Raw genomic sequence first — 9,319 nt, 5'->3', positions numbered from 1 at the left:
TGGCTATTGAAATGGCTTCTGCCTTTTCAAATTAATTTCCTCCCTTCTGATCTCCGAAAAACTTCTGACTTACTTGACAGTTTTCCTGATGTATTATTAGTAGGAGGGACTGTACAGGATGTGAACAGCTTGAAGACCAGAGAGATGTGTAAGAACTAAAACTTGCATAGAGAGCTATTTTACAGGACTTTTGGTAAGGGACACAGGCATGACCATGTAACGGGAGCTGATGAGGAAGGGAGGGGATTTGGGATATGATAATAGATTGTAGGACTTCATTCCAGATTTTAAGTAAAACACATGAACAACTTAAACGACCTAAAATTATTGCTTAGATTTTTGTGTTCTGGCTGCCTGTTTGATCCCGCCTTGGACTCTAGGGACTCTAGCTCTATAAAAATTATGTTAACTTGTGCCTAATCCTTAACTTGATCCAACAGCTGGGCATGCTTCTTGTTGAGATTACAATGAAGAAAGAGACCCTAAATAGTGACCTCGATGGTAAATAGAGAATAACAGCACAAAAGAAACTATGACCTGCTTCATTAATCATCATTGACCTTGTCCTTGGTGATAATGGCTTCTTTCTTGCTTTGTACTATAAATTAAATAGTATAAAAACTTCAGGAGGTTAATTTCTAATTTCAGTTATCCTCCCTTTTATTTTTCTCTACCATAAATTTTCTAAGGAATTTTCAGACATGACCTCTGCTGCAGTGAGAGAAGTACTATTGTAGCTTAAATTTGTCATAATTTCTATTTCTTGTCTCAAACATACAACTTCCTCTCTCCTCCCACATATGTCTGAGATGCATAGATACCAAGATACAAAAAAACAGATAACACCACACACACACACACACACACACACACACACACACACACACATACACACACATTCCTCTCCCATCTTATCTTATCCACCCTCTTTTATACACTATTTATTAAGGAAGCTTTTAAAAAATCATAGTTAAAAAAAAAAGATAAAATACATATCCTTTGGCATAAGGCAAAGTTGATGGTTGGCTTTCGCTACATGTCACAGTTTTAGCCACCATGAGAAGAACCCGATAGCTTTTCATATAGTTAATGGGCCATAAGGGATGGCATATTGGGTTAAAGTGCTTGCTCCACAGTCATGAGGACATGGGTTTGAATCCTTGACACCCATATAATAAAGCAGACTTAGATGTGTGTGTCTATAAACCCCAGTACTATGAGGTGCATGATAAGGAGCATGACTGAGGCTTGATGAACACCAGCCTCTAGCTTTAGGTTGGAAGAGAGATCCCATTTGGAAGGAAATAAGGAATAGTGATAGAGGATGACACCTGAAGTCCTCTTTCAGCTTCTGAGTACACATCCACATCTGCATGTGCATACAACACACATACAACAACATATACTGCAATACACAGACACATACAGATGTAAAAATTAAATTAAATTAAATTAAATAATGAAAGAATAGGTTTCTGGAAAAATGCAAATTCAATTTTGCTACATACTACTTTTCAAGCTACAGCCTGATATACTATGGCTGTATTTGTATGACTGAAATATATACAGACTGTCTACAGTATAAAATTTGACAAGAAACCGTAGTCCTCCATAACTTTCCCACCATGATGAACTAAAATTCCATTTAAAGCTCTGGACAAAAAGGAGCCTTTTGTCCTTTACTTCTGCTAGTTACTTTCTCACAGCAAGAGAAAAGGGACACCTGTTTGCCGGACTGTCGGCTTTTCCCCTGAATGAGTACCACTTGACCAAGGTGAACTCTTTCTTCTCTGCCAAGAGACTTTCTCTCCACTTTCAGGGTAAGGAGTGGGTGGCTAATGTGGATGGAGAAAGGCAGTTGCAGACAGTCGGGGAGTCAAGGCAGGAGGAACATGCATCCTGAGCATCTTAACCCTTCATAAAAAGAAAAGTATTAAAAGCAATGAGAATATTTGCTGTGAAAAGCTTTTGGTGTCATTTCAAGGATACTGGTAATAATATTTACATTAGGCCAGGACAAAGGAGTAGTCTCGGGCAAGAATTTGACATTGGGCTAGGACAAAGAAATAGGCTCCTGGTGAATGTGTTCACCAGGAGGAATGTGTTCACACAGCTGAGGAATGTGTTCTTGTTCCTAGACCATCTTGTTAAGTCCCTGAATACCATAATCATGGGACCTTCGTTTATTGCTTTATTTGTTCCTTAACTACTCTGTTTATGCCTTGTTTGTTCCTTGGGTACTTTTCCTTTGAGCTAGAACTGACCCTATTCTTGGCATGTAGCTAGAATGGTATAAAAGCAGACTGGAAAAAACTAAAAAGGCTTCAGCACTGCTGGGCTCATGGTATAAGGTTGTCTAATTGTCTCTTTTTCTTTAATCCTCGCTCCTTCCCTTGAGACCTGGTTGACTGAGCTGGCTTGGTCAATGTGTCATTGATACAGACCTTTCCTAGTATGTACCACAATCGCCTAGGTTCTGTTTCCAGAATGGCAAATAAATGAGAGGGAGGAAGGGAGAGAGGGAGTGAAGGGAAGGGAAAATAAGAAAAAGTATGGGTAGATAGTATTCTGGCTCCTTTTTTTTTTTTTTGTCCCAGGGCAGAGGCAGAACTGGGCCCCATGTTTTGCTTAAGGAACAACCCGGAACGATTGTGCTGTAACTTTGGAGCCTTTGATGATGAGGATCCAGCACCACACCCAAGTCTCTGCTTCATTCTCGAAGCTTCAAATCCCCAGTGTCATTTGCTTGAAACATTCCCTGTGTCGGGAAAAAAATGCAACTAGAATATTTAATGATGGCATCCATCCTTCTACTTAACAAGGAGCCATACCACCCAGAGCTGTTAGGTTTGGCTTTGACTCTTTGTTTGTTAGTATTTTTCACCACTTGTAAGGTTTCAAGATCATGCCATTCTATTTAAGATTTGTGAGAAAGCTAAATCTGTATGACTGGTGTAATGTTTAATGAGACCCTTCCATTACAATCTTTGGTATTTTACTACTTGGCCCTAGGATGGTGTCAAGGTTTGGAGAGGTTAAGGGGGCATGGCCTTGCTGAAGAAAGTATGTCACTGGGGGAGTGGGGTAGGAAAGCTCACCTGTTCACTCTCTATACTCTGCATTGGCTGTTAAGGATGTGAGCTCTCAGGTTTCTGCTTCTGTCACTAAGCCAACCACCTGTTGCTGTGCCTCCTCACTAAGATGGACTCTCACTGTTTTTTGAACCATGACCCCAAACTTTCTTATACAAGTCGTCATAGCCATAGTATTTTATCACAGTGACAGAAAATAATGTACATAGTATTCTTAATATGGAATAATTTTGGTTCTGGTGTTGAAGAGGCCTTCAGACTATCATTTTTGTACTAGCAATTTCAAAGGGTGTAGGGATTGAGATATTCTATATTTTCCATTTCTTCGAGTGGTACACAAACTACTTGGATCTAACTAATAGTACTGAAGAAGAATAAACCTCTGTAGTTACTATGGCTGGTAATTTGCTTATGTAATTTGCTTACAAGCATGCTATTTCAACTACTTCGATAAACTTAGAACAGTTGCACAGTGTAGAACATCTATACCAAATTACACTCATAGCTGCCTCTTCATGATTTTTTATTAATATTCTATAATATTAATAGATAAGTTTTATATTCTCAATTATAATGTAGTTAATAAGCAAAGTTACCAATATAGAGTCATAAAGAGAAGTGGTTTCATAATGAATGTATTTTAAGAGAAATTTAAAAGCTCATAAACAAGCTTAATTAACACAAAACTTATTACTACCCTAGATATTTGTGTAATTCTTTGGTAATCACTCATCAATGGACAAATAGACTCTCAATGTAACTAGATCTAGGTTAATTTGAAATAAGTTATGAAAAATTTAATATCACAGCCAGAAATAAATAATACATCTATGTGATGTGAATAATTGATTTAACCATGTTATAGCCCTAAAGGACATGTTCAGAAAAGAATGTGTTTAGTGCATTGCTGTGTATTATTTTTAATAAAACATCTTTGAGATGTTATTAAAGAATCTTAAAGGATGATTTGATAGAAAAATACACTATGTTCGATAGAATTTGGGATTATCTCATATTTGCTTTCGTGGATTGAGCATCTGGCTAGCAATGAGTCACATAGAAAGTTTAGGAAATCCAGTAAAAGATAAAAATTCTATAAATCTAAATTCAGGGACTGTCTTTTCTTGATGGCATTATTTCATATCTCTATCTCTCTGTCTCTGTCTCTGTCTCTCACTCTTTCTCACGTTTCTCCTAGTAAAGTGATACTTTTATCTTCCTGACTTAAAAGGAGTGAATTTATTATATATTTATTGTATCTTCTAGTAATTATTTATATTTCATTAGTTTCTCATAAAGTTTAATTTGTTGATGAAATTATTTATAAACAGATTTAAATAAAATCCAAGTTAGTTTAAACTTAAAAAAAATGTTGTAACTTTGCTTTTTGTTTGTAGATTAAAAAGCATTCTTTAAAGTAACATTAAATGCAATTAGAACATTTTCCCTACTTCTGGCAAAAGAAAAGATTGATTTTCCATGTACATTGAATAATGAACACAGAAAATAAGAGCAGCTGACAAGGCAGTCATTAAACTTCCTGTTTGAGCCACACAAAGCACACATTTTTAAGAGGCAGACATATGGCCTTATATCACATTTATTGGCATCCGTAAATTAAATGCCAAAAATTTCTACCCCAAGTGATAGGAATATGTTGTATCATATAGAATTCCCAAAAAAATGAGTATATCAGATTTTGGTAGAGTTAATATATTTCATTTAGTGGCTATGTTTCGTAGTAACTAGAAAATATTTTTCATTTGTTATTTCTAGCATCTATTTTGGCTGAGATGTAGCTCACATTAAATGAAAGAACAACCGAGCCTTGTATAGTATTTGGGTAAGGTGTACTGACTCTGGGCACCATCAAAAACAGGAAAACTTCTGACTCCTCAAAAAAACTTAACCAGCAATTGCCTACGACTGAGCAGAACAGTTTACTAACATACTTTATGCCATATATAAACGATATAATGAAAATATAAAGGAGTTGTCATAAATTACTTCTTACTGGCATTTAAAATTTACAGGAGACAAACTCTTCACATGGAGGTGGTGAGTGTCACATGCATTTCATATATCTTAAATTTAAAAGTATTTACATTCACTGCAAAAGTAACAGTTGGAGGTATGGAAGCATTGCAGCAGCCCAATCTTACAGTAGTCAGTTATATATAGTTTTAAATTAGCATTGTACCTTTATTATGTATGTTATCATTTCTCTTGACCAAAAATAGAACTGTGTATGTTTTGAAAGCATTTGTGCAGGCAAATTTTGGTATGTTTTAATAAAAATTAGATAAGCCTATATTTTATGACACTAAACAGTAGACTACTATCAAGATGGTTTTTACATTTTCGTACACTTTTCTTATTTTTTTCTTTTGCTATCTCTAGGTTTTTGCACTTCCAAGATTTTTTTCCAAGTTGTCACATATCAAGAAAATTTCTTGTACAGATTGACCCCTGTAAAGTTTGTTTAATCCAAGAGTCTATTCTATTTTTTTCTGTTTTTTTTTTTGGTTTTTCGAGACAGGGTTTCTCTGTATAGCCCTGGCTGTCCTGGAGCTCACTCTGTAGACCAGGCTGACCTCGAACTCAGAAATCCACCCACCTCTGCCTCCCAAGTGCTGGGATTAAAGGCGTGCACCACCACGCCCGGCTTTTCTGAGTTTTGAAAAACATTCCACTGTTCTGAAACAGAACATTCCCGCCATTTCCCTGGATAACCCTTTGTTATCTGCTGTTCTCACACACTGCCTGTGAGTGTTTGCTCTCTGCCCCTGTTGGCCCACAGAATGAGCCCAATTCTTTTAGTATTTCTTTAAATAACCAGGAAACATTTAACTGATGAATATGTAATGGTTTATTAATCCATTCTTCATTGAAAGTCATGTAGAGTGTTTCCCATTTTAACAATTATTTATAGTTTCTATAAACATATCTTAAAATATTTTTTCAGAAAGTTTTCATTTTGAGGTACTCTTCCTAGAAATGAAACTGTTAGGGTTAACTGTATGTTTAACGACATACAAATTTGTCCATGTGGTTTCCAAGTTAGCATTACTCTTAACAATTCTACTTGGTGACATTACGGCCAACACATGCTGCTGTAGTTTTAATCCATTTTAGCCTTCTTAGAGAGAGACTCATATGTTTCTTTGTGGGTTTAGTTGATAGTCTCTAAAAACTATTGGTATATGGCCTGGTTTTGACATTGCATGATATGGCATGATAGCATATCTTTTCTGTTGTTGTTTTGAGATATAGTCTCCTTCTATAATCCTATGTCTCTTGTAACTTACTTTAGTCTAGGCTCCCTTTAAACCCCCAGCAATTCTCCTGCCTCAGCCTTCTCAATGCTAGTGATCAGCCATGGTATCTGGCTTATATAGTTCCATATCATCTTTGGTGAAATTTTGCTACTGAAAATAATTTTTATGTTCTTCCATTTCTGGTGTCCTACAAGCCATGGCCTCTGCCGTCGCTGCAGCCGGTGCGGGAGAGTCTCTGTCCCCCGAAGAATTGCTCCCCGAAAGCCGAGGCAGAGAAAGAGGAAGAGCTGGAAGAAGACGAGGATGATGAGCTAGATGAGACCCTATCAGAAAGACTCTGGGGTCTGACAGAGATGTTTCCCGAGAGGGTCTGGTCAGCCTCGGGCGCCCCCTTTGATCTCTTGCTCTTTGAGGCTCAAAAGATGTACAGATCTCCCAGGGCAGCATTGTGGATTGGGGCCCCTTCCTTCATGATCCTGGTTCTTCCTGTTGTCTTTGAGACAGAAAAGTTGCAAATGGAGCAGCAACAACAGCAACTGCAGCAATGGCAGATACTCTTAGGACCTTACACATGGCTGTCAGGAGGAATGCCAAGGGCTCTACCTCCACTTCCTGGAAAGATCTAGAGTCTTACTTCGGTATTTGTCCTTGTGGGAGAACTTTCAAATTCATTTGTGTTTGAACTGCTGATTGTTTGACCTTTTTATTATTATTATTATTATTATTATTATTATTATTATTATTATTATTATTATTTTTAATCTTGGCACATCGATCTATTTGAACTCTAGTGGGAACTTTCTCCATTTCTCATGGAGAGACCACAGGTACACCTGTGCCCTTCCTAATGAATGCCCTCACTTCCTGTTCTCTCTCCGATGCTGGAGTACAGCCATGTGGAAGGTTATCCCACTCTCCTTTAATAAATTGCTCCTAAGGAAGTTCTTACGTGCCTTTTGTGGGAAAGAAGTAAGTACCCCTGACGATGAGGACTTTTTTAAAAATGGAAATGTCTAGGACATGTAAGCAGTGTGGGGCTGACAAAATCCATTACACTTGTACTGAACAGTCACCAGGATCCATCCCTGGGTGTGCCCGAGAGAAGGGAGGCTGGCCAGAGCTTTACCCAGAGGGGGGCTGGGCAGAGCCACCACTCATTTCCTCTGCACAGTTTGGCTCGTAGACCTGCGTATGTATAAAAAAGAAGTCAGCACTCACTTTTTGTATTTTTAAGTTTTATTTATTTATTTATTTATTTATTTATTTATTTATTTATTTATTTTTATGTATATGAGTACACTGTAGCTGTACAGATGGCTGCTCGCTCTGGTCCCCCTTGCTCCAGTCCCCACTTTTTTGTATTTAAATATTAAAAGAACTCAAACTGGAAAAAAAATAATTTTTATTGTGTCTTATAAATCCCTAGTATACTTCTGATAAAAGTTCTTTCTTATATGTGTTTTTACAAGTATTTTCTCACACTTTTGGCTTTTCAATGTTATTTAAGGGTATTCCACGGAACAGGTTTATTTAAGTTTTATAAACTTAATATTCATCTTTTATTTCCAGTGATTTGACATCAATTTATGAATCCTTTACTTTGTCCAAGGTCACAAAAGTTTCATTTTCTTCTTGATTTGCTTGGTTCCCATGTTTCTTTTAATATTAACTTTTTCCTAAGATATGAGGTCTGAGCATAGGCTCGATTTCATATTGATGTCAAAATGTTCTAGTGTTTGTGGTTGAAAGATTTTCTGCTCTCCACTCAGTTTCCTCTTCACTTTTACTGAGTACAAACTGAAAATGTTTGTGTGCAACTTTTTCTTGATTCTTGATTCCATTTCATTAACCCAAAAGTATACAATTTCTATGTATTGACTTGTGTCCTTCGACCACAATAAAATTGTGCATTAATTCAAGAATTGTTTTAAGGCAAATTTTGTGAAATTTTCTACATAGACAGTTATTCAAGTAAGATACCCAAATGTGGCAGTTTTACTTTTTTCTTTTCACTATAACTTAAATTGTTTTGTAACATACAGATCTTTATTTCTGCAACCAATTGAGATCACTATTGTACTACCTTAATTAAAAGGTAAACCTTTGCAACTTCACATTGTAGTAGTCACAAATATTGCAGTCAATACCCAACTAAACAATACCCTGATTTTTATTTTTAACCTTTATACATATTATAATGAATATAACTAATAGCATCTGTGTTTTTCATGTCTACTTATTTCTCTAAAACATCTCTCATTCTTCATTCTTGAATATTCAGATTTTTTCTACTGTAATTGCCTTTCAGATATAATAACTTAATTTAATATTCTCTTACAACAATTTTTCTGGAGCTCATGCCTTTTTCTTATAAAAATTCTATATTTTCCTTCCTGAAATATACTTCTCCTAAATTAATAATTGGTGGAGGTGCTGCATTCCTCTAATCCAAGCACTCGAGAAACATAGGCAGGACTGTAAGATCATCATGCTTGGTCTGAGCGGTGGTGGTGCGGGCCTTTAATCCCAGCACTTGGGAGGCAGAGGCAGGTGGATTTCTGAGTTCTAGGCCAGCCTGGTCTACGGAGTGAGTTTCAGGACAGCCAGGGCTACACAGAGAAACCCTGTCTTGAAAAATAAGCAAACAAACAAACAAAACAACAAAACAAAACAAAAAGATCATCATGCTCTATAGAGATAGTTATGGGGTATCCATTGCTAGATAGTGAGATCCAGAAGAAGAGGAGGAAGCAGAAGAGGAGAAGGCAGAGAAAAGGGAAGAGAAGAAGGAGAAGAATCAGGAGGAGGAGGAAGAGGAGAAAAAGGAGGAGGGAAGGAGGAGGGGAGGAGGAGGAGAGGAGGAGAGATCAGAAAACGAAAAGGAAGAAGACCATAATTTGGGGCTGGAAATTCTTCTCTTTCAGCATATTAAAGATTTTTCATCCATTG

The 9,319-nt window shown here is 36.8% G+C and overlaps 1 pseudogene; it reads left to right on the top strand.

Annotated features, from left to right (window-relative positions):
* The first annotated feature begins 6,566 nt into the window (after positions 1–6,566).
* Positions 6,567–6,996, top strand: LOC116098015 (annotated as a pseudogene).
* The last annotated feature ends 2,323 nt before the right edge of the window (positions 6,997–9,319 follow it).

The sequence above is a fragment of the Mastomys coucha genome, unplaced genomic scaffold (assembly GCF_008632895.1).
Source record: "Mastomys coucha isolate ucsf_1 unplaced genomic scaffold, UCSF_Mcou_1 pScaffold20, whole genome shotgun sequence".
Taxonomy (NCBI): domain Eukaryota; kingdom Metazoa; phylum Chordata; class Mammalia; order Rodentia; family Muridae; genus Mastomys; species Mastomys coucha.
The sequence above is the reverse complement of the archived record's forward strand: the minus strand, read 5'-3'. Positions and strand labels throughout refer to the sequence as shown.